Here is a 27,768-nt window from a genome sequence, read left to right as displayed (position 1 = left end):
GCTTGAATTCTAATAAAGATAACCAGAAATTACTTGCCTTTGTAATTTCCCTCCTGTAATGGATGTATGAGAACAGTTAAAGCCAAATACCGGCTTCACGAATTTTATCAACACAGGGATGTTGCGTTCTCTTGTCCAATTACGGGATGGTGTACGCAACATTACAGCAGGCCTCGAAGATTCGGAAGGTGGTGCACTCAACGTTACAGCAGGCCTCAGAGAATCTGAAGGTCACATTTACATCTTTAAGGAGGAAACACCCAACAAATAGACATTTAAATTTAAAGCTTTCCGAATTGCATATAATCTTTTTTTTATACACCTAATTGCATATATATATATATAACCGTAGAAAAAAAAAATTCTACCTGAAGAGTTTCTATATTCAAAGAGTTGAGTAACAGAATATTGAAACAGAATTTTGATTCCACAAACAGATTATTTATTTTCTCTTTGTAACGCTTGTAAATTATTGTCAATCGTACCATATATGAGAGCAAATGGTTCAACTGGGGAAATTGAAGTCCCATGTCTGCTTATTATAGAGTTTGTATCAATGCTTACATTGACCACAGTCGTGTCAAATTTATATGTAGCAACCTGAAAGGAGAGAGTGAAAATGAGTAAGAAATAAAAGGTATATGAGAAATATAGGTCCTAGAGATATAAATAGCAACAAATGTTCTCACGCACACATTAATGTACACTCTATACACACTACATCCACAATTTCACATTCGATCGCATATTTGTTAAGGATGTCCACATTTAAAACGTGAAACTGGTAGTATGTACGGATGATGTACAATAATGACTGTGTGATAATCAACACACTTTTGCATTTTATATTAGGGGGAAGTTCAAGATGTCCAACCATGAAAATTTTTGAAGATGATTTATTTTCTCAGTACAATTAATGGCTCCAATGTTTCTAAGTGAACCAATTCAAGATGATGTTGTGCATTACATAGGACAAAATATAAATGAGTCATTCCAAATTCATAGGACAACTAAACAGGCTCCTAACCTATGAACCAACTTCTACTCTCATGGCTGAAAAAGTAAAATTAGATTGTGAGAACCATCTGACCTTAAATTCAAATCTGCTAGGCCCTTCATATTTTTTAGTGTCAACCAAAGGAAGTAGTGAGCCCTCACTCATTTGGAGAGAATATAAAATTTCCGCTTTGAGAGAATTTTTAATTTCTTCAGATGTGTTGAGAACAGGCTCTGGAAAGGTTAAACAGACCTTCGGTTTCTTATAGTTATTGGTTGCTCGCACCAATATAGTTTCACCATTCAATTGAAGTTGCCTTCTAGGAACGTGTGTAGTTAACTTGATACTTCGTCTATCTGTAGAATTAATGAACAGAGCATGTAAAGAACACGTCAATAAAAACAATAATCAATCAATCAATCAGATCAGACAAGGACAGTTGCATAAACAGTCCAGGTTATTCAATTTAAATATGATACAAATTGCCAATAAGTAAAGCTCAAGGCATTAGTTAGATAAAAACAAGAATTGCAATGAAAGGACATTTCACGCATGACTCTTCCTGAAAATAATGATACATATTGCCTATTGGGGAAAAAAAATCCTATGGCAATAAAAACTAGACTCACCGAAATGCAGAGTGAAACTCGAATTCTTGTTTCTTTCAAATTTGTTCCCTGCTCTGTCAGTGCAAAAATTCTTATCCATTACCAAAATCACTCGCCCAGACTGAGCAGTGGATGGTAAACCCACAAGGACAGAATATTGGAGGTTTGGCTGTAGCATTTTGAGCGAGGTTGGTATAACTTGGCTAACACCATAGACCAAAAGCTGGAAAGAGTTTTCCAAAAGAGATGAAAATGTTAGAATTCGGTTTATTATTCAGTCTAGACAGCATAACTAGTCAGAGAACCTAGATTATGGAATTTAGTTTACACATCTACTTAATTAACATGGTGGACAGTTCCATATGAGGAATTTCAAGACATTTTTCAGTTATTCAACTAAAGCCATTCTTAAATAATAGAAAGGTTGAGAACAAATTAACCAAAAAACCACAATTCTAAAACACTATAATAATGCAATAACCAAAGAGAGAACATAAAATCAATTTAGAGGCTTTTTATATGTGTTTGTTAGCCACCTACTCACATTGCAAGCATCCACAGACGAACATACAAAACCTCGTCCACCAGTACAGGGCTCACTGAAAGATATATTTATAGAAACATTTAGAGCATTTGTGAAATCACTTGAGGCGGTGATATTTGCCGTTGGCGGGACTGTATCTGCAAAGTTAAGGTATAATATGAATCAGCTAATTGTACAGACAAAATATAAGTCAACATGAATGCAAGAAACGCTAAACTGGATTGTTACATCATAAAGTGTCAAACTAACCTTCAATGTGGGGGCGTGTTTAAGTCTTCAGAATAAAAAAAGAAAGGTAAAATACATGCAGTTCATACAAAATTTAAAATTGAGTGGATGGGTTTTGTTAAATTAGAAATTGGGTACTAAAGAAGAACACAAGAATAGCGCATGGGAGGGGAAACATTTCTTCACAGACATAACTGTTGAAGACTTTCAATCAAGAAGGTCTTATTTGAAGTTGAGTGTTAATTGAAGAAAATATAATAGCAATTTGAAAAAGAATAAAAGGAAGGTTCTTAACCAACAGTCCAGTTATAGCTACTGCAGCCAACTCCTTGAGTCCCGTTGGGGCAAACCTCAAATTTATGATTTCCATCATGCAAGCCTTTACACAAAACCGTCCCATGTTCACACTGAGGAGTATTAATGCGGCCAAAGCCATCAACCAACTGCACCAACAAGTTTATTAACATATTATTTTGTGGAACAAGCCAAAGTTTTCCCAATAAATCAAAACATGATGCAGCTTCTTCACTTCCCACTTACCATTGAGTTGGAATGCAAAACACACACAAAGCAAAAAAAAATTCCAATAATTTTGCTTGGCACCAGGATGAATATGAGTAATCATTCATTATAATAATCTTATCAACAAAAGAAAAATACAAAAAATATGTACATATGAATAAACTGAATGAATAAACTGAATTCCAAATGGTTTTCTTGATTAGTCTAAACTCTAAAAGAAAATTCAAGCTCATTACATCCTTATAGAATGGAAAGACGTGCTAATTACTTTTTTAGATCAACCAACTCCCTTACATTAACTTAAGATCCATGAAACATATAAACTCATGAGGGAGAAAGAGAGAAAGCAGAGTACCCAAAACAAATGCCAAGTAAAACTAGCTCAAACTATTACTAGAGTTTAACGTACCTTGCAAGTGATATTACAATTGTTGCAAGCGCCACTCCCACCCACAAGAACTTCAAAGACGAATTTGGTTGAGCTGAGATTTGAGAATGCATGGGGAGTCTCCAAGAATTTCACAGTGAGCTCTGAGGTATCACAGAGTGCTATGAAACTCAAAAGAGAAAAAACTGAGCAAAGTAAAACCACCAATGGAAGCTTGAGCAAGTGATGTCGCGGAAGCCTGAAGAGAAGCACACACGATGCTCTCTCGATGGAACAGAAACTAAACTGTTAGTTTCTGGTAGTAAACCTCGAATCCACAAGGGGTTTCCCTGAATCCACAAGGAGATAAAACTGGAATCCACCAGAAGAAAAATTGACAAAAGTCTGTGTTTATAGATAATAGTCTAATTTGCCTCTGACGGCTACAAAACATATAAGTACTAAGAAAAAAAAAAAAAAACGTTTAAAACCCTAATTCGCGCTAATTAAGCAATTAGGTGACAAAATTACCGAATTTTACCAAAAATGGCAAAATTGAGTTAAATGCAGAATCATAAACTACTGACCTTAAGGGTCGTCCCAAAACAGACGGGACCTTATTCTGACTTTTAAACTAAAAGTTATTAAGGAAAAACAAATATTACTATAAATAGCAAAAACACTGTTATCGGGGCCTTAATGAAGGAATTCGCCTAAATTTTGGCGACGTTCATGGCATTTGACATGAATCTGGATCAGAACGTCGTTTCCCTTCAACCTGCCAAATTTCATGCAATTCCGACACTGTTACCCCGATGGCCCCTACTGGTACCCCCCTTTGATCTTGCGTTGTGACTTCCTGTGCCCCTGCTGCTCAAGGAAGGCTTGTGCTGTCTATTCTACATCAGCAAGCCCATTTGGGAGTAAACCATAATTGAAGTCTGAGACATGTAAAGGCCAACAATTTATAACCAAAAGAAACACATTTGTGGGGCTTTTGAAAACAAATTTGAACAGTGAGAGCAAGACATTGTATGGAAACAGTGTTGTAAATGAGATTAGTTGAATAGAAAATAGATTATACAATGACTAGTAAAGTTAAGGATTGGCTTAAGAAAATGAGTTTGGACTGTTTAGTGGTTGATGAGGTAAGAGAGTGACATAAGAAGATGACTTAAGGATAGTGCATATGGGACTAACAGCACTTGCATCAACGCTTATATAATATAAAAATGACCATATTTAAGCCAACTAATTCACCCACTTTTGGCCACGCAAAGTTGAGGAAAAATACATATATTGTTGCTATTGTAACTATATAAATTTACATTGATACTACTCATTTTGTATTTAGATTTTAATTTTTTCTTTACATATTCTAAGAATGAAAGAAAAGAGTGAATGATTGTTGTTGCATGTGAAGAAAGAGAAATCATTTTAAAAAATAAGAAAATTGATGTTGCAATGAAATATAGTGTAAATATATAATATAATGTAAGGTATTTTGAAAAGTAAATATGTAAAATAAGAAAAAATAGGTTGTTATACTAAATTAGGCATTAATTTTTGCATGTACAAGCTAATACAATTTTTGTACGAGCTAATACAACTGAAAGTTAAAGGCTTTCAGAGAGAGAGAGAGAGAGGTCAAAGGATTTGTCAGTAGACTCAATATAAATGAAGAGGGAAGACAGACAAGCCTTTTTTGCCAAATAGTATAATTTTAGGAAAAAAATTAGAAAAAGGCATTGGGTCAAACTTATTTAGTTATGTTAACATGTTTTTTGGAACTTGAGTAATTAATATAACATATGGAGACAACTTTAATCCAAAAGACCTAAACCTAATGGGTATGTGCTCAATTATGTTATTTAACCACTCATTCTTCTCATCTTTATTCAATGTGAAACTTCACTCACGCGTATAACCCAACAATCTCTCCCTCACTCTCCCTCACGTGTGAGTCTCTACCTCTCTATAGGCTTCAAGACCTCATTGTGGGCCATGAACAAGTTCTACTCACTCCCCTTTGCATAATGGGCTTTTCACTTCATCAACACATCATCCATGGGTCTCTCGTACGCTATCCATGGGAATGGGAACCACATGTCAACCCCATGCACACATCCATAGAAACCCCGCGCATCCATTATTTAGCACCATTAGCAATATTCCTTTGTTGGGCTTTTATTTGTTTTCACTAGGATCTTTGTGTGTAGGTTGCTTAGGCTTAAACACCTTTGGAGGCTTTCTTGAGTAATTAATATAACATATAAAAGCCACATTTTAACCCAAAAGGTCTAAGCTCAATGAGTATTTGCTTAATTATATTATATTAACCACTTATTCTTCTTATCTTTATTTTATATGAGATTTCACTCACACATGTAATCCAACACCAATGAAACTCGGATTTATCAAACTCAAATTCCAAGCATTATGGCAATTTGATCAAACATAATACTTTAAACTTGAGTTTGACAAACTCAAGTTTCATTAGAACTTAAGTTTGACAAACTTGAGTTCCAAAAGACATGCCAAATAACTAAATAAATTTGACCATGTGTTATTTTGCAAAATTTTCCAAAAATTATGCTATTGAGCAAATTTTTCCAAACAGACATGTAAAAGATAGGAAAGAAGCATCAAGTGGCGTTCTTGGCTATCGACAATTAGTACACACGTGTGCAACAAACACTTCCCATTACTTAAGGGGCTCAAGGCAGTATCCTGCTTAATTCGTATTCCCACCAACACAGTGTTGAAACTTGAAAATGAGATAAGACCCTCTTTTTTTTTTTTGGGCAAAAAAATGAAAATGAGATAAGACTGATTAGTGGATTAACTCCACATGACATAAAATGCTTAGAACATTTAAATATAAAACAAATCACCATAAGTTCAATTAAATTTCTTGGGATTGTGATTATCAAAAACCTGTCTTGGGATTGTAAAATTTGATTAAGCTTATATAATTTCCACTGGGTACGTCCTGTTGAATGGTGGGCGAGATTGCAAATGTATTACTGAGCTCCAAAAAAGGTGTGCCTGCTGAGTTCACTTACTGAGTTAATTTTATATTGCCTAAAGAAGTAAGCACGACACGGTATGTTAAACATGTTAGAAAAAAATAGTTTATTTAAAAATAAAAATAAAAATTATTGGCAAAAAAAGTTGAGACAAAAAGTAAAGAACAAAAAATATTTTCAACAATTTCCAAACGCATAAGGTATATGCCAATATGAATAGTGCATTTGGAATTTGGATTAGCAATTTTTTCTCAAAATAAATAAATAAACTTAGGAAAAATTCAGTCATATGACAGTACTCAGGGGCAACCCAATATAATTTGGGACTTAAGGAGAAAAATTTATGTGGGACCTATTATATGTAATTATTAACTAAACAAAAATGTTTAATACTAATTAAATCAAGGTTAATTCAATACATATTGATGAATTATACCAATTAAACTAATGTTAATTTCATATAGAGAATTGAATATCATAGTTGAACCATAAATTTTAATAAAAAGATATTATGATTAAAAAAGATACTTTATTTTGGATATATGACGATGCATAGTTAGGTAAAGTTGTAATCTAATTTTTAATTTTATATCTTGTTTTTAAGAGAGAGAGATAGATGTTATTTGGTGTGTGGCTTTATAAGATATAAGTTCACAAAAATTAGAGTCTCAACCTAATATGGGAGATTAATATATAATTGATGATTTAACACATTTGCAACATTTTCTTGAAATATTTTAAGCTTTCAATTGAGTTAGGTTTCTATTGGCCTCAAATTTTGGGATTTTCTTTTTTTTTTTTTGAATGACATTTTGGGAGTCTTGATAGAAATGAAAAGAAGAAATGCAATAAAAGCATTAAAAAATGTTCACAATATGATGTGACAATGACTATGTTTAAATTATTTTTTTTGTGATCCGTAACATGCTAATTTGTAAGGTTATAGTAAAATTTGTGGTATTCTTTGCATCACTATTTTTTTTTTTTTTTTTTAAGTGCACAAGCACTAGTGTGTGTGTGGTGTGTGTGTGTATAATTTTTGGCCTTTGACAATGCAGGAGGAGCCTTTTTCTCTAAAGGATTTTTTTTTTTTTTTTTTTTTGGTGGTAGGGTCTTAGGCTAGGCCTTGGGCCAGCCCTAGTAGTACTTAACTAAAAATACACTTTCATTCTATGAGAAAAAAGTCACATGACTAAATTTTAAGAAGGAAATTTAAAGAACAACATCTAAGTACTATCCACTTAGATTATTGGTATCAGGAAGAAATAAAAATAAATAAAATGATATCTTTATTATGTTTTTAATTGCGAAAGACATATTAATGGTCCATAGTTTCATTACTTCTTCCAAGCTTGTGTTTTACTTTTTAGCATCATATTATTCTCTAGCTACACATATTAAATGATAATATTAAATAAGAATTAAATAGTAATATAGATAAAGGGCAATACAGTGAAAATGTTGGGATACAGATTTTGGACATGTGTCCTTATCTTAATGTGTCGGTGTAACTGATGCACTGGACAAAATTCCAACTCGAGTAGGGCATATATGTAATTTTTTTTTTTAAGGTTTTCCTTGGTTGTTAGAGCATTCGCATTAATTCGTGTGAAAATTTCAATCTATTTTAGTATAAGAATCTACCTTTTCTATTTTACATACTCACTTTTCAAAACACCTCATATCAGATTATTTATTTTATACTACATTTCATTAAAATTCAATTTTTCTTTTCTTTTTTGTTTTTAATTTTTTTTCTTTTTCACACATAACAACTAAAATCTGCTCTTTTCTTTCATTCTCGAGATAAAGTAAAGAAAATAAATAAACAACTAAATGCAAAATAAATAGTATCAATGTAAATTTACATGATTATTATAATAAACTTGTAAATTTAGACAATTATACATAGAGATTGATATGTATTTTAAGTATATTTTACACATTTTTTTATTATACACAGACCAATATGAATGTTGTTAGCGTCACTATCCCTTTTATTCTGCACGTTTCTAGCCCATAAAATTAATAATAAAGCTCTGAGTGTTTTTTTTTTTTTTTTACACACCTCTTTTTTTCATTTGATAGAAGAAACATTTCCTTGTGCATGCCATTGACAGAATCCAACCATAGTAAAGCCCTGTTTTCTTGAGCAATGCTGGTGCCACACCTTGTGACACAACTTGTGCCACAACTCGCCCATGTGGCGAGTTGTGATTGGTGGAGGAGTGATGGTGAAGTTAGATAAAAATAATTACTGGCCAGATCAGCAATAACACCTAATTAAGATAAGGGGTATTGCAATTGATGTCTATACCACTCAATGGTTGAGATTGAGAGTTGAAAAAAGCAAATCTCAATCTAAATCATTGAATAATTTTTTTTTTAAAGTATAAAAATAAAATAAAGATTAAATAGTGAAAACGTGAAAAGAAAATTGATGTGAGAAAAAAGAGAGAGGATCTCAATCCAAAATGTAGCAGCCTAGCCAGTTGTTCTCAAATATGAAAAATGTAAGCTTTAAGGTTCCCTTAAAAAAAAAAAAAAATATTGTTCACATAATGATTTAGTATCATTATGATTAATCAATCTTCCATTCAATTTTGATTTTTAATATAACCTAAATCTTGAAATCCAACTATTTATATTGGAGCTTGGAGCCTTACGTAAATGGAGTTCATATAATGATAAATCTGTAATGGTGCAGGATTTCTTAGGCTTCTTATGCAAAAACGAATTTGAATTATGTTCGACTCTGAAACATTGTTTGGAAATTTAAGTATAGAAAGTTAATACATAACTACTTGGCAACAAGTCAATAATTCCAAAGAGAACAAATTTACTTCATTCTCAAAAATATAAATAACAAACGAAAGATAAAAGAAAATTATTTGGACTCTAATTAAGTAAATTTTGGTTACATGACCTTCTTTTCTCCTCTCCTCACATTTCCTTCCAATCCAAATATATCCTTAGGGTCTGTTTGGATTGAGGGGGGAAGAGAGAGAGAGCAATGGGAAGTAGAGTAGAATTGACTGAAAATAAATTTTTTAGGCAAATTCTACTCTACTTCCCTTTCCTCTCCCTCAATCCAAATAGACCATTAAGTTTCTTGGGTTTGTTATACTTCGAAATTCTTAAAGAGTGTTGTTGGAAGACTTTTCATCTAGAAGTTGGCCTATAAAGAGGGTCTTATACGTCGAAACATAAGGCACTATCTCAATCATGTAAAGAGAGTAAATCAATGTACTTTCCAATCTCAATAAATATGAGAACAAAATAACATGTTGTTCGATTGTTGTTTTCTTGTTGGCTTAATTCGATGCAAATTTGATTGTAATTTATGTTCAATTTTCATATAATTTTAGAGATTACTTGTTATTGGGTAGGAGTACTTGAGCCTTACTCAAAGTGCTGTGAAGATAAAGTTGCACCTGCAAGATGCATGTCATTGTCAACCACATCAAAGAACCTTATTTTTACCTTATTCTTTACGGGACCAGATACTGTTTTTGGTTTTTTTTTTTTTTTTTTTTTTAAATGCTAGGGCCTAGTACTGTTTTTGGTCAAAAAGCTATTGTTCGCATGCCTTACACTGTTTTTTTTTTTTTTTTTTTTTTTTTTTTTTTCCTTATTGCAAGTCCTATTTTACTTTTTTTATCTAAATTTTTTGTTAAGTATTTTCAGCAATAATTAAAAAAATTAAGTAATTTTATTTAGTTTTTATCTTTTATTTATACTACTTTTAACAAAAAAACTAAATAAAATATTTCCAAAAAAATAATAATAATGCTTACACACATCGCTTGAGGGGTCAAAAAAAAAAAAAAAAACCTTCCAGCTCTATTTCACATATCGATCCATTGTTTGTTTTATTTTTTGATTTCTAAAGTTTTGTTTGTTTCCAATTAATTTCTAAAGTTTTGAAAACCATGTAGCAGAGTTGTAATTTTTTTTTATGAACATGTAGCAGAGTTGTAATATGCAAAGAATATAGGCTCCTTTTCATCCTAATAGGCATTCTAATTGGTTCCACGTTTTTCAGGCTCCAGCCATCTTGTCGATAAGTTTATCAAGAGAGGGACCTGTAAGGTCACTAAAATCAATAATTTTGCCTCCACTATCCAATTTTGCGAGGAACAAAATGGCAAAAAAACAGTTAAAAATGGCTTTTATCCAGTTATCTATATATATGGTACCCATTTTTTTAAATTAAATTATATTTGGTACCATTGATTTATCTAGTCCTCCTCTAGTCCCCATATCACCATTTGGCATTTGCCACTAATAATTGAAAAGGGAACAGACCCACATTATAAGGTTAGAATTTTCAAAAATTGTAAAGCAAAAGAACAATATTTTTAGATGCCTGGACACCTACACCTAAAACATTGGCATCCAGGCATCTAAAAATATTCCTATATTACGCATGTTCAGGTGAACCTTTTTGACATTTGTTCAATTCTTTTTGTTGTCATATACTTTTGTATTTAGCAATTGCTGCGTATAAGTATGCAGCAAAAACTTTCTCTTTGGGTAATGCTCAAGCATATTAAGATATTCGAAGTTCGAAGGATTTGGATTTGGTGTAGGTGCAATTACCCCACTTCTTTTCACATTAATTTTTCACCACTTCTATTTTTTAACTTTTTTTCAACTTAAAAAAAAAAAACTATATTAAATAGTTGAGATTGAAAGTATTTTTTTTAACTCACAATCTCAAACATCCAATACTATTACATCAGGGATATTGTCCTTGGTCTCAATCCGTCTTGGAAAAGTCTAGGAATGTCTTAGTTAACATATCGGCCTAGCCAATTGTTTTCCGATAATTTTAGGAAAATCAAGTGAGAAATAAAAGAACAAAATCTTGATTTATCAAATAACTTTGGGACAAAGAACTTTTCTTTTGTATAATGCCAAAAAACACAACAGCTGCTCTATTGTAATTCTTACTGATTTATCAAATAAAAAGCTCTAGTGCAAAAAAAAAAAATAATAATAATAATAAAATAAAATCTTGTTCACATAATGATTTAGTTTCATAGTATGACTAGCATCAATCTTTCCTTCAATTTTGGTTTTTAATATGACCTAAATCTTGAAGTTCTAAGTATTATATTGGAGCTTTGAGCTTTGCGTAAATGATTGTATATTGGTATGCAAAATAATTCCAAAGAGCATAAAAAATTTACTTCTCAAAAATATAAAAAAACAAACAAAAGATAAAAGAAAATCATTTGAACAGTAATTAAGTACATTTGTGTTATTATTTTATAAGAAAATCATTTTTAAAATTTAAAGTGTACATAATAAAACAAACTTTTCTCTATATACCTTTGTGCCTTTGGAGTAGTCATGATGAAGTCTTTCAATGTTAGAGGGGCTGGAATTCAAAAACTTTACAAAATCTGCCATGATTCTATCTGTTTTATATGTGTTACTATATATCTCATTCTGCGAAAATATGTGAAATAATGCTTCTCCATAAAGTCTTTTATCAACTATTATAATAGTCTGGAGAAAATCTGTCAAAGATTCTGTTAAGAAATTAAATTTGTCTTTATTCAAGAAATTACCACAATTAATATTTTCTTTAATAATTAGTAGAAAAGAATCTGTTAGAACTTCTTTTATCAAAACATTTGTCATATGAGTATTTGAGATTATTGTAAAAAGTATGAGTATATTATTGATCACAACCTTGAATGGTATCTCTATCAAATTGCCCATCCATGCATATTGATTAAAAGAGATTGTAACGTCTTTTCCACAAATTTCTTTTTCAAAAAGTATTTGAATTATGTGTCAGTGTCTGTGCAAAATATCAATGAGTGAATAGGAACAAATCTCTATATCTATATCTTGTTTAAACTTTTTTATGTCCTTATCTGCCAATTGGTGAACAAGTGATATTTTTGTTTCTAAAGATGACAAACTCCTTTCAGCTCTATAGATTCTTCCTTTATTAATATTTTTCAAGATAGTGACTTTGTTGAGAAAACGAATTTCTTTCTGAATTAGGGGTCCGAAAATTAGCACATTAATTTTAATTTCTTCATCTGTTATTACAAGGGAGTAAAGTAGATTCTTAAAAGAATTTCTTAAAATGATTTTGGAAGAAAGGCCAAAAACAGTTTCAAAAGATATTCTATCTTGAACATTGGATAATTTGTAATTAATTAACAGCTTTTCTCCATTGACTTGAGTTAATCTTTCAAATGATGTTTCATAATACTTTAAAGGTATTAATCATTCTTGTATACAATTCATATCAGCACCTAAGTCTATTAGAGCAATTATTTCTGTCAAAGAAAACTTTCTATTGATTACTAAAGTGACCTTTGTATGCCAATTTTGAAAAATTACTCTATCAATTAAACTCAAGAAATTCTGTTTATTGCTGTCATTGTCCAAAATATCTTTTTCTAATAAAGGGGGGTTTATCATGGGTTTAGGAGATTCTTTCAAGTTTATTATTTCTGTAATATTCTGTTCATTTATGTCTATGGAATTATCTTCTTTAATATCTTTAATTTCTTGTTTTAGTATTTTTGCTTTTGTCATTAATTTTTGTATAGTTACAGGTTTTATATTTACTCCATCTTGTTTCATTTTGTCTTTTCTTTCTTATCTTTTGATTTTTCTTTCTTTCCACATTTCGTAAAATGATGTCCCTCTTTCCTACACTTAATACAAGTAATAGGTATATCTATGGAATCTTTCAACTTTAGTAAATAGTCTTCTTTGTCTTTTAGATGATTAGGTAACTTATCTATGAGTTTCATTACTATGTTTTTTTGTTTCATTTTTCTTTTGTTGACTTTAAGTGGGTTGGTTGATTTTAGTTCTTTCTTTTTCCTAACTTGATCTATCTCTTTTTGACTAACATCAAATATTTCTATTAATTCATTTAGTGTATCTTTTTCAAATTATAATTTACTAATTTGTTTAACAATTTTATTATGTCTAGCACATTGCTTTTTAGTATGTCCATCTTTTTTACATCGATGACAAATAATATGTCTAGCATGTCTGTCAGTGTTCTCATTATCTGATACCTCGGTAGTATTTAAAACTTCTATATCTCTTTTTTTGTCTATATCTAGAGGTAAATTTAAAATTTCTATCTTTTTAGTTAATTTTGCCAAACTATCATTTTGGGTGTATATTATGAATCTTTCAATTGATCTTAGTCTTTCATCATTTTTTTTCTTTTAAACTATCATTATTATCAATTTTCCATCCCTTGTTGACTACTTTTGCTTTTACTATGCTATCACTATTTTCCTTTCCTTCATCATTATTAGTTTTCCTTCCTTTGTTGACTATTTCTTTAGCTTTGTCTTGGTCTATAACTTTATCAACTTTCTTGCTATTTTGTCTTTCCATTCTTTCTATCATTTCTTTTACCATTCCTTTTTTTTTTTTACATTTCTTTATCTTCTATACGTGTTGTTCTTTCCCAAATCAAGTCATCTTTCATGTTATTAGTCTTTTGTCTTTCATTTTCTTCATGCATAATTCCTATAAGACTAGTTTCTTTCTTTAGTTCGTCCTTTTCTTTGTCTTTGTATATTATAGATATAGCTTTGTCAGTTGCTTTTAAATTATCTATTAAGCCATCTTTTTTACTATCTATCATATTCATTGATATTTCAGTACTTGTCAAATTATGTTCTTGACTATTATACCAATTATCTGTCATGGTTTTTGTTGAAGGTGATCTATGATGGGGTTCAAATTCTTTTTCTTTTTCTAAAGGTGAATCTAAAGCTTTCATTCTTTCATAGAGGTCCAAAAAACTATCATTTTTTTCTTTCTATTTTAGTACATGTAGTGGATCTTTCAATAGTTTCTAAAGTTTCTAATTTTTTATTAATTGTGTCTAAGAAATTATTATTGTGTCTATTAGTCTGTTAGCTGATTTTATCTCATGTTAAAATACTCCAACTATTTGTGTTATTACTATAGTTAACATAATCCTTTTTCATACTTGAAATAAAGTAAAGAAAAAAAAATAAACAACAAAATGCAAAATAAATAATATCAATGTAAATTTACATGATTATTATAATAAACTTATTATAAATTTAAACAATTATATACAGATTCATATGTATTATTCTAAGTATATTTTACACAATTTTTTTATCATACATAGACTAATATAAATGCTGTTAGCGGCATTATCCCTTTTATTCTGCACGTTTCTGGCCCAGATTATTATTATTAGGATTCACATCAGGTGCAATACCTAGGGTATTGCACCTGATGCAATACCAAATGAATGGTTGGGATTGAAAGTTGGAAAAGTAACTTTCAATCTCAACCATTGAATAAAATATATTAAAAATAAAGTAAAAAACTTAAAGTTAAAATGTAAAAAAAGTAAAAAAAAAAATGTGAAGGAAATGGGTGAATTGCACACCGTGCAATACCCTAGCAATTGCACTGGATGTGAATCCTTATTATTATTATTATTATTATTATTTTCAGGCCTCTTTTTTTCATTTGATTGAAGAAACATTTCCACGTGCATGCCATTGACAGCCTCCAATCATAGCAGAGCCCTGTTTTCTTTATTCATTGGAAAAATTATTAGGTCAGACTACAACGTCAGCTTGCTGACATCATCATGCTGACGTCTTTAGATATCAGTCCAAAACAATAGAAAGACACCAAGAAGTTAGATAAAAATACTGACTGACCAGATCAGCAACAACACCTATTTAAGATAAGGGGTATTGCAATTGATGTCTATACCAATCAATTGAGAGTTGAAAAAAAGCAAATCTCAATCTAAATCATTGAATAATTTTTTTTTTTTTTAAGTATAAAAATAAAATAAAGATTAAAAAGTGAAAACGTGAAAAGAAAAATGATGTGAGAAAAAAGAGAGATTTTTTTTTTTTTTTAAGGTTTTCCTTGGTTGCTAGAGCATTCACATTAATTCGTGTGAAAATTTCAATCTATTTTAGTATAAGAATCTACATTTTCTATTTTACATACTCACTTTTCAAAACACCTCATATCAGATTATTTATTTTATACTACATTTCATTTTTTCTTTTTTGTTTTTAATTGTTTTTCTTTTTCACACATAACATCTAGAATCTGCATTTTTCTTTCATTCTTGAGATAAAGTAAAGAAAAAAAAAATAAACAACTAAATGCAAAATAAATAGTATCAATGTAAATTTACATGGTTATTATAATAAACTTGTAAATTTAGACAATTATACATAGATTGATATGTATTATTTTAAGTATATTTTACACATTTTTTTATTATACACCGACCAATATGAATGTTGTTAGCGTTACTATCCCTTTTATTCTGCACGTTTCTAGCCCATAAAATTAATAATAAAGCTCTGAGTGTTTTTTTTTTTTTACCCACCTCTTTTTTTCATTTGATAGAAGAAACATTTCCCTGTGCATGGCATTGCCAGAATCCAATCATAGTAAAGCCCTGTTTTCTTGAGCAATGCTGGTGCCACACCTTGGGACACAACTTGTGCCACAACTCGCCCATGTGGCAAGTTGTGATTGGTGGAGGAGTGATGGTAAAGTTAGATAAAAATAATAACTGGCCAGATCAGCAATAACACCTAATTAAGATAAGGGTATTGCAATTGATGTCTATACCACTCAATGGTTGAGATTGAGAGTTGAAAAAAGCAAATCTCAATCTAAATCATTGAATAAATTTTTTTTTTTTTAAGTATAAAAATAAAATAAAGATTAAATAGTGAAAACGTGAAAAGAAAATTGATGTGAGAAAAAAGAGAGAGGATCTCAATCCAAAATGTAGCAGCCTAGCCAGTTGTTCTCAAATATGAAAAATGTAAGCTTTAAGGTTCCCTTAAAAAAAAAATCTTGTTCACATAAGGATTTAGTATCATTATGATTAATCAATCTTCCATTCAATTTTGATTTTTAATATAACCTAAATCTTGAAGTCCAACTATTTATATTGGAGCTTGGAGCCTTACGTAAATGGAGTTCATATAATGATAAATCTGTAATGGTGCAGGATTTCTTAGGCTTCTTATGCAAAAACGAATTTGAATTATGTTCGACTCTGAAACCATTGTTTGGAAATTTAAGTATAGAAAGTTAATACATAACTACTTGGCAACAAGTCAATAATTCCAAAGAGAACAAATTTACTTCATTCTCAAAAATATAAATAACAAACGAAAGATAAAAGAAAATTATTTGAACTCTAATTAAGTAAATTTTGGTTACNTAAGTAATACATAACTACTTGGCAACAAGTCAATAATTCCAAAGAAAAAAATTTACTTCTTCTCAAAAATATAAATAACAAACAAAAGATAAAAGAAAATCGATTTGAACTTAATAAAGTAATTTTGGTACATTTTGCTTACTTTCTCTCTTCTTCTCAATTTCCTTCCAATCCAAATATATCCTTAGGGTCAATTGGATAGAAGGGGGAAGGGAGGGAGAGTAATGGAAGTAGAGTAGAATTGACTGAAAATAAATTAATTTTGGACAAATTTTACTCTTCCCTTCGCTTTCCTCAATCCAAACGGACCATTAGGTTTCTTGAGTTTGTTATACTTCGTGGGTTTTTATACTTTGAAATTCTTAAAGAGTGTTGTTGAAGACTTTACATCTAGAAGCTGGCCTATAAAGAGGGTCTTATACGGCGAAACATGGGCACTGTATGAGAACAAAATAACATGTTGTTCAATTGTTGTTTTTTTGTTGGCTTAATTCGACTCAAATTTGATTGTAATTTATATTCAATTTTCATATAATTTTAGTGATTACTTGTAATTGGGAAGGAGTACTTGAGCCTTACTCAAAGTGCTGTGAAGATAAAGTTGCACCTGCAAGATGCATGTCATTGTCAACCGGCATCAAGAATCTTAATTTTACCTTCTTCTTCACGCGACTGGATACTGCTTTTTTTTGTTTTTGTTGTTTTTTTTTTTTTTTTTTTTTTTTTTTTTATTTTTGCTATTAAGTCCTATTTTACTTTTTTTATCTAAAGTTTTTGTTAAGTATTTTCAGCAATAATTAAAAAAATTAACTTATTTTATTTAGTTTTTATCTTTTATTTATACACTTTTAACAAAAAACTAAATAAAATATTCCAAAAAAAAAATAATGCTTACACACATCGCTTGAGGGTCAAAAAAATAAACCTTCCAGCTCTATTTCACATATCGATCCATTGTTTGTTTTGTTTTTTGATTTCTAAAGTTTTGTTTGTTTTCAATTAATTTCTAAAGTTTTGAAAACCCTGTAGCAGAGTTGTAATTTTTTTTTTTTGATGAACATGTAGCAGAGTTGTAATATGCAAAGAACATAGGCTCCTTTTCATCCTAATAGGCATTCTAATTGGTTCCACGTTTTTCAGGCTCCAGCCATCTTGTCGATAAGTTTATCAAGAGAGGGACCTGTAAGGTCACTTAAATCAATAATTTTGCCTCCACTATCCAATTTTGCGAGGAACAAAATGGCAAAAAAACAGTTAAAAGTGGCTTTTATCCAGTTATCTTTATATATGGTACCCTTTTTTTTTTTTATTAAATTATATTTGGTACCATTGTTTTATCTAGTCCTCCTCCTGTAGTCCCCATATCACCATTTGGCATTTGCCACTAATAATTGAAAAGGGAACAGACCCACATTATAAGGTTAGAATTTTCAAAAAGCAAAAGAACAATAATTGTAAAGCAAAAGAACAATATTTTTAGATGCCTGGATGCCAATGTTTTAGGTGTTATAACACCTAAAACACTGGCATCCAGGCATCTAAAAATATTCCTATATATATTGAGCATGTTCAGGTGAACTTTTAGACACTTGCTCAATTCTTTCTGTTGTCATATACTTTTGTATTTAGCGATTGCTGCATATAAGTATGCAGCAAAACCTTTCTCTTTGGGGTAATGCTCAAGCATGTTAAGGTATTCGAAGTTCGAAGGATTTGGATTTGGCGTAGGTGCAATTACCCCCAATTACCCCACTTCTTCTCACATTAATTTTTCACCACTTCTATTTTTTAACTTTTTTCCAACTTTAAAAAAAAAAAAAAATTATATTCACGAGTTGAGATTGAAAGTTTTTTTTTTTTTTTTACTCACAATCTCAACCATCCAATACTATTACCTCAGGAATATTGTACTTGATCTCAATCCATCGTGGAAAAGTCTAGTAATGTCTTAGTTAACATATCGGCCTAGCCAATTGTTTTCCGGTAATTTTAGTAAAATCAAGTGAGAAATGAAAGAACAAAATCTTGATTTATCAAATAACTTTGGGACAAAGAACTTTTCTTTTGTATAATGCCAAAAAACACAACAGCTGCTCTAGTGTAATTCTTACTGATTTATCAAATAAAAAGCTCCAGTGCAAATAAAATAAAATCTTGTTCACATAATGATTTAGTTTCATAGTATGACTAGCATCAATCTTTCCTTCAATTTTGGTTTTTAATATGACCTAAATCTTGAAGTCCTAACTATTATATTGGAGCTTTGAGCTTTGCGTAAATGATTGTATATTGGTATGCAAAATATTTCCAAAGAGCATGAAAAATTTACTTCTCAGAAATATAAAAAAACAAACAAAAGATAAAAGAAAATCATTTGAACTGTAATTAAGTACATTTTGGTCACATTTCCTTCTACTTTCAAGTCTCTTCTTCTCAAAATTTCCTTTGCTCCACATATATCCTTAGGTGTCTCGGGCTCATTATACTCTGAGAATCTTAAGAATTTTATTGGAAGACTTTTCATCTAGAAGTTGACCTATAAGGAGGATCTTAATTGTACGTAAAGACAGACACAAGGCATTGTCTCATTCATGTAAAAAGAGTAAACCAATTAATGCTCTTTCCAATAAATAAATAAAAAAAAGATTTTGTTAAGTCATTGTTTCTTATTGGCTTAGTTGCATGCCCAATTTTCTTGTAATTTATGTTTGATTTCTTTGGGGAATATTTGTAATTGGGTAGAAGTACTTAAGCACTAGTTAAAGTGCTGTGAAGATGAAGTCGCACCTACGGGATGCATGCTAGGCCACAAAATGGATACGTGGCAGATAAAGAAGAATTTTTTTTTCCTACGCAAGTTGCGACATGCTCAAGGATAGAGTCTAGCAGGTCACTCTTATCAACTTGTCTATAGCTTATTTTTACCAACCCCAACTCATTCCATCTGTATGTTATATGTGAGAAAAACAGAGAGAGGAGTTCGAGAATCATGCAAGAAGTTCAACATTGTCACCATTCACGATCCACCCAAAGAAAACTAATAATGAACATGTAATTTGAAGTTTTGTAAATTTGGAAGGCACTATTTTTGGAACTATATAAAAAATCAATTACGCGCATAAAGCAAGATAAAGTGATACATTGTTACTATATTGTGTATCACTTTGTTTTCTAATATTGGCAAGTAAATGCCTCAATTTTTATATAGCCAAAGTAATGTCTCTTTTATTTAATTTCTTTTTTTTTTTATAGGAGTAATGTCTCTTTTATTGATATAATTTCTAATCACTTCAAAAATCATGTGATTATTATTATTTTTTTTTTTTGGTCATAAATCAATTCTAAATTTAATCATAATTACTAATCTTAATTTGTAATAGCAAGCACGTACCTTGTACATGTAGCCAAACTAGTGCTACAAAGTTAAAGAGGCAAAAGATGATTAGTCCATTCTTATCAAGATTGTACAAGTATTCAGAAATAAGAAAGTTACTACATGTGAAGTCAAGAACTAACCTGGCTCAACCAATTTGACTCGCTCTGTGAGTCAACTAAACCATTGGCATTTGTGTGCGTATGAGTTTCAATAATCAGCTGTCTTTTTGCGTAAATTTTCTATTGCTTGTGGGTCTCACGTGGGTCCCACATTTTATTTGTACCTTAATCTTCACATTGTTTTTGCTCATAAAGCTAAGATCAGGTATTGTTTTTAGTCAAAAAGCTACTTTTTACGGGCCTCACTTTATGTTTTTTCTCACCTTTTGCTACTTTTTACCTTCTATATGTAATATTTCAATAATAATATATAAATAAATAAAGGAAAAAAAAAAAAAGACTAGATATGATAATCCAAACAAAAAATGCTTACACACATCACTTGAGGAGTCAAAAGGAAAACATGGCTCTACTATAATCGATCCATTGTTTGCTTTGTTTGTTGTTATTTACATTTCCAATTAATTTCTCAAGTTTTCAAAACCATGTAGCAGAATTGAAATTTGCAAATTAAGGACATAGGCTCATTTTCGTCCTAGTCAGCATTCTAATTGGTTCCACATTTTTCATGCTCCAGCCACCTTGTCAATAAGTTTATCAGGAGATGGACCATGTGATCGTCATTGATAATTTTTAAACTTAAATCAACTCAGTAATTTTGCCTCCACTATGCGGTGAAAAATTTGGCCAAGGAAGTGAAAGCTACATTTTTTTGTGTGTATAAAATCTAAAATAGTAATGTACATTATTTCATAACTTAATATATGCTATAAACAACAACTAAATATATGCTATTTTTTTTTTTTTTGAAGTGCTAAATACATGTTAATATAGTAGTGTATACTATATATTTTAATCAAACTAATTAAGTACATTTATAAATTATAATGTCATATGGTATATAATATATTGATTATTATAATAACAAATAATATATTATAAGGAAAATAAAAAAGAAAGAAAATGAAAAGTAAAGTAAAGAAATCAAAAGAAAGTAAATGAAAAGTAAAGTAACACAGGTGCACTGTACAGGGTTGAAGGGCCTACAGAAGCTTCAAGCTTGTCTTTCATTCTTTTGTTGTCTAGTCTAGTCACACAGAACTTTTACTTTTATATTGTAAACACAAAATTGATGAAAAAATAAATAAAAAAAAGAAGACAAATGCCAATAAAGACAGAGAGAGAGCAAGAAAGAGAGTCACATGTGAGAGCATTCTAAGCAAAATTTTCTATAATTGTGTGGGGACTTGGTGGTGCGGCAAATCAACAAAGCTACTGAACTTTCAATTTTTCTACTGGTGTTTAGAATTTTTTTCCCTCTTTTATTTGTTGAGGTAATTGTTAAAATACCTATGTGCTCATTTTAAAGATGCTAAATGTTTAATTATAATTTTTTGACATATATATTTATGGATTGTATTTTATTTTATAATATTTTTACAAAATGTTGATGTGACCAACTTTTTATTAATTTTCATCTAATTCCACTGTTAATATTACTTTTTCATTTACCAATAATCACTTACCACATTAGCAGTTGTAATATTTTTGTAAAATAGTTTGTATCTCTAGTATTATTCTTCTATTTAAATGAAAGTTATGTTTATTTTTAGACTTTCTTAAATATATATTTATATTATTGGGTATTGGGGGCCAAAATAATAAGGTTCTTTTAAAAAATTTAAGCATAGAAAATTAGTACATAACTACTTGACAACAAGTCAATAATTCCAAAGAGAACAAATTTACTTCATTCTCAAAAATATATATAAATAATAAACGAAAGATAAAAGAAAATCATTTGAACTCTAATCAAGTAAATTTTGGTTACATTTATTCCTTCTACTCTTCTCTCCTCACATTTATGATTTACCTCCAATCCAAATATATCCTTAGGTTTCTTGGGTTCTTTATACTTTGAAAATCTTAAAAAGTGTTATTGGAAGACTTTTCATCAAGAAGTTGGCCTCTAAGGAGGGTCTTATACGTAGAAACATGAGGCACTGTCTTATTCATGTAAAGAGAGCAAACCAATGTCCTTTCCAATCTCAACAAATATGAGAACAAAATAATATGTTATTAGATTGTTGTTTTTTGTTGTCTTAGATCCATGCAAATTTGCTTGTAATTTCTATTCAATTTTTATATGATTTTGTAGATTATTTGTAATTGGGTAGAAGTACTTGAGCCCTAATATATCAAAGTGCTGTGAAGATAAAGTCATGCCTGCAAGATGCATTTTACCCGCAGCAAAGAATCTTATTTTTTACCTAATTCTTCACGAGACTGGGTACTGTTTTTGGTATAAAAAAATAGAAATAAAAATAAAAAAGCTTGGGCCAAGTACTGTTTTTGGTCAAAAAGCTATTATTTGATTGTCTCATTCTATGTTTTTTTCCTTCTTTTTTCTCGTTGCGATTCCCACTTTACTCTTTTTTTTTTCTTTTTTTTTTCTTAGTATTTTATCTTTTATCTATATTATTTTTTACAAAAAATTAGACAAATTATTCCCAAACAAAGAATGTTTACACATATCGATATCGCTCGAGTGGTCAAAAGGAAAAGATTAAAAAAAATCTTCCAGCCCTATTTCACATATTAACCCAATGTTTGTTTTGTTGTTGATGTTTACATTTCCAATTAATTTCTCAAGTTTTGAAAACCATGTAGCAGAGTTGTAATCTGCTAAGAAAATAGGCTCCTTTTCATCCTGGTAGGCATTCTAATTGGTTCCACGTTTTTCAGGCTCCAGCCATCTTGTCGATAAGTTTATCAAGAGAGGGACCCTGTGATCTTATTCATTGATAATTTTTAATAATTTGGCAATGGGCAGATGACCTGTAAGGTCACTTAAATTAATAACTTTGCCTCCACTATCTAATTTTTCAGGACAAAATGATAGAAAAACAGTTAAAAGTGGCTTTTATCTAGTTATCTTTACATTTGGTACCCATTTTTTGTATTAAATTATATTTGGTAGCCATCATTTTGTCTAGTCATCCTCTTCATGTAGTCCCCATATCACCATTTGGCATTTGCCACTAATAATTGAAAAGAGAAAAGACCCACATTATAAGGTTAAAAACTTAAGAATTTTCAAAAAGCAAAAGAACAATAATTGTAAAGCATACTTCCTATCCAAAAAAAAAAAAAATTGTAAAGCATACTGGTTTACAGAGAAAGAAAAAAAAAAAGAAAAAAAAAGAAAAAAAAGAAAAGAAAAGAAAAGTAATCTTATGTATTGACTTGCTAAAAGACAATTGGTATTGACTTGATAAGACTATTTTTCAGAAAAATTAAATAAATAAAAAAAGAAACTACAATATTGGTTTCTAAAGTATACAAATTAAGTGCTATTGATCTTTGAAATTTGAAATGAGTACTATTGGTTCTTAAAGTTTAAAAAATAAGTGCTATTAATCTCCCTATTAACTTCTGTTAATTTTTTAATTATGTGTTTAACAGAATAATGAGGTGACACTTTTTAAATGACTTAATCTTATTTTATATCAAAAAAATGAAAAATAAGTAAAATTTTTAACCCACACCCACTTAAATTGAGAGAATTATGTTAGTACCACATAATTGGGCACAATTTTGTGCCATAATTCATCACCTAATAAGTTGTGATTGTCAAATGTATGTCAATGGGTCACGTGAGAACACATTTGCCAATCACGACTCACTATGTGGTGAATTGTGGCACAAAGTTGTGCCCAATTATGTTGTACTAGCATAATTCAAATTAAAACGACCGGCTGAAAGTGTTTTGAGTTCCAACAAACAAAACACCATCTCACAATTGATTAAAGAGGATGTAAAAATCCTTGAAGCATCTTTGACACCTTTGCACCGACGATGGTAGCTTGGTATGGTCTGGTTGGATCAAATTTATCTCATAAAAGGTAGAAACGTCTGGAAGTGATAATTTCGGGTGAATGTTATGGGGCCTAGAGAAAGCTTGGGAAACTTAGGACATAGGCCTCTAGTTCGTGACAAAGTTCCTTCTAAATGTCTCTGTCAATGGCAATTTCTCCACCAAGGATGATTGGGAATGTATTTGTCACAGGGGCCTAACCCAAAAGATCGACAGAAACTTGCGTCTGGCATAAAAAAATCCATTCCCAAATATGCCATGATTCTTAGGCTAGTTATCTGGGAAAACTTAAACGCTCAGAACAAACTGCTTTCTCAAGGTATTATCCAAGTTCTCAACGAACGAACCTACCAAAGTGTCTCTTGGCAAGTGCTCAAGTCGATCAATTACATTGTAGGTGCTCTGTCTAAATTCTGGAGGGTGGAGGAGCCTGGAGATTACAACTCAGATCTGTTCTTCCCCTCCATCTATCGGGTCTGGTGCGTTTTGATTTGGGTGTGCTGGGTTAACCCACCATTTAAAATGGGTTTGGTTCCATTTTTAGTGATATGTCATTTTTTTAATATAAAATAAGACTCCACATCATTTAAAAAATATCACCTCATACTCCATTAGGCAATTAGGTAACAAACTAACAGAAATTAACAAAAGAACCAATATCGCACATTTTTAAAATTTTAGGGATCAATAATGCTTATTTCAAATTTCAGGAACTAATAGCGTAGAAGGTGTAAACTTTAAGGACTAACAGTGTAGTTCTGCCAAAAAAAAAAAAAAACTTGATAAGACTAGGCGTAAATGCACTTTTAGTCCATACATTTTGACTTTTTTCCATTTTAGTCCCTACATTTTAATTTTACCACTTTTGTCCCTAAACCAATTAACACGTGTTATTTTCATCCTTTCCGTCAGTTAACCAACGGAAATAACTGAGGTGGCAGCCGGAGGAATTAAAATATTATAAAAATGCCACATCACTCATGACACATCAGCATATAAATTTTATAAAATAATTTATTAATTTTAACAAAATTAAAAAACATAAAACAAAATTTAAAACATAAAAATACATCAGATTGAATTGAGATCTAAGAACATAAGAACTTGTTCTTTAATGTTCTTCTTAAATCAAGAAATAAACTCAGCAATGACATCAAACCCAGAATCAAAGAGAAAACCCAGAATAAAAGAACATGAACATCAAACCTACAAGAAAAAAAAAAAAAAAAAAAAAAAACATGAACATCACCAAATCAAAGAGCATAAACAAGAGCAAACACAGGAAAACCCACACGAAATCACACCCAAACCAAAACATCCAAAGAATAGAAACCCAGCAAAGCACCCAACTCATCCACTCCCAAACCAAACCATAATCAAAGAAATTTCGAATACCACAACAAGTTAATAACTTAAAAAACAAAAAGAAATTTCAAAATGCGAAATTCCCAGCAAACGCCAAAACCAAATCTCCAACAAACCCCAAACCTCAAATGTTTAGAAACGATCACCGATGAGACCACCAACAACAACAAACCCTGCAATCCCAACCAATGAACCCAGTTGAACCCAGCACCCACCAACATCTCTTTCACTAAACCCAGATCCGATCAAACCCAATCAAACCCACCAATGATCACCGATCAAAGCCAAAGAGAGCCCAAATCCCAGCAAACCCAGTCAAACCCAGCACCCACCATCTCTTTCTCTAAACCCAGATCCAAAGAGAAAGTTGAAGAAGTAAACAAAAACCGAGCCAGTGAGCCAAAGCTTGGGATCGTGAAGCAAGGTCTCGCCTTTCACTATTTTCTTGATCTCGAAGGGGATCCAAACCAGGGTCGCGACCACGATGAAGCCCAATTGCCTGGTGGAGAGGAATAGAGGCCGGTGAATCAGACCAACATTAAGCTTGGTCTTGGCCTAGACGAAATTGGCCATCGACTCGGTGAGTCACGAGAAATCGTCCTGGTCCATCTGCTTCGATCCTTCGGGGACTGGTGCGAAGCGACAAGGCAGATGTGAGGGAGGGCATTGACGCCGAAGAGAGCGAAGCTCTACTGAGACTCTTTGAACTTGATGTCGCCGAAGAAGCGGTTTGGGTTGCTAGGGTTAGGGTTGTTGGCAACAAAGGATTGGGCAAGGAGAGAGAATTCCGAGTTGAGGGTTTTGAGCTGGAGCTTCGACTTGTCATGGAGTTGGGTGGCGTTGAAGAAGATGATAAGGTAGTAGGGTCTTGGGGTTTTTGTGGAGGTGAGGTAGAAATTCTGAGTTTTTTTGTGTGTTTGTTTCTAAAGAAAAATTCTGGGTTTTTTGTGTGTTAGATTCAAATTTGATGTATTTTTATGTTTTAAATTTTTTTTTATGTTTTCTAATTTTGTTAAAATTAATAAATTAATTTTTTAAATTTATATGCTGATGTGTCATGGGTGATGTGGCATTTTTGTAATATTTTAATTCCTTCGGCTGCCACCTCAGCTATTTCTGTCGGTTAACTGACGGAAAGAACGAAAATAACATGCGTTAATTGATTTAGGTACTAAAAGTGGTAAAATGAAAATGTAGAGACTAAAATGGAAAAAAGCCAAAATGTATGGACTAAAAGTGCATTTATGCCATAAGACTATTAGTACCAACATCCCTAAAATTTGTTTCTCTTTTACTTTTTTTTTCACTTGGATCAAATTTCTTATTTTAAACCATATTTAATTTAAATTTTTTTTTATTTTATTTTAGGGCAAACTACGTATTTAGTCCCTATCTTTTACACCATATTTTAATTTGGTTCCTAACTTTTCATTTGTATCAATTTGGTCTCTAAATTTTTAGTGTCTTGTCAATTTAGTCACTGCCGTTATCTCTTAGATGAAAATTGCTGACGTGGCAAATAATCAAAATATAAAATTAGTTTATTGTCACATCAACAAAAACTAATTTTTATTTCAGCCGTTAGTCACGTCAGGAATTTCTATCTAAGAGATAATAGCATGAACTAAATTGACATGACACTGAATGGTTATAGACCAAATTGATACAATTGAAAAGTTAGAGACCAAATTAAAATATAGTGTAAAGAATAACAACCAAATATGTAGTTTATCCTTTATTTTTATTATTTTTCTCATTTTACTCTATTACAGTTACCAAGATTGTATACAATAAACAAAATGTTTAGGGAATGAACTATGCTTCCTAAAGATAGAGAATAACTATAGCTAAAACCCATCTTAGGAGGGAAATGAGTAAGCTGATGCAATAGGTTTTTGAATTTTTGTTTTTGTTTATTTTCAGGCAAACTACGTATTTAGTCCTTAAAATTGGTTTGTACACTGTTTATTGAATCATATTCTTTCTTCAATTTGTTGTCGAAGATTGGTCTTTTTAATGCGATGATTAAGGTTAGGCGCGTATGAATCAGAGTTGATATTGAATGTGGTTTTTGATATAGAGTTAGCGTTGCTTTCCTGATTATGCCTATGGTAGTGATTTTGATGCCTATTCTCATTGCTTTCTTGTAGTGTTTGCTAATGCAAGTACCAAACAAGTATTATACTTTCAAAATTATTTCATTTGGTCAGTTTTGTATTAGAATATTACTTTGTTTAGGGTCCTCCAAAAGGTTGAATATTTATATTAAAATTAGACCTTACAACTAAGATTTGAGACATTTTTTATTTGTGCAAGAGGCCATATTGTTTATAAGCAAAGGTGAGATTCTTACAATAACTTACGATGTGTTGCTTATGATGTTTTATACGTGCTTACCTTATTTTCAGGAAAAAGAGAGATATTTGGGTTTTGTTGAATCCTTTGCCAACGTAGGGGAGGAAACTGAAACGTGTTATTCAT

The 27,768-nt window shown here is 30.9% G+C and overlaps 1 pseudogene; it reads right to left on the bottom strand.

The window, feature by feature from the left end:
- Positions 1–27,768, bottom strand: LOC136064324 (uncharacterized; annotated as a pseudogene).

The sequence above is a fragment of the Quercus suber genome, unplaced genomic scaffold (assembly GCF_002906115.3).
Source record: "Quercus suber isolate HL8 unplaced genomic scaffold, Cork oak 2.0 scaffold_665, whole genome shotgun sequence".
In the NCBI taxonomy this organism is placed as follows: domain Eukaryota; kingdom Viridiplantae; phylum Streptophyta; class Magnoliopsida; order Fagales; family Fagaceae; genus Quercus; species Quercus suber.
This window is presented reverse-complemented; position numbering and strand designations above follow the sequence as displayed.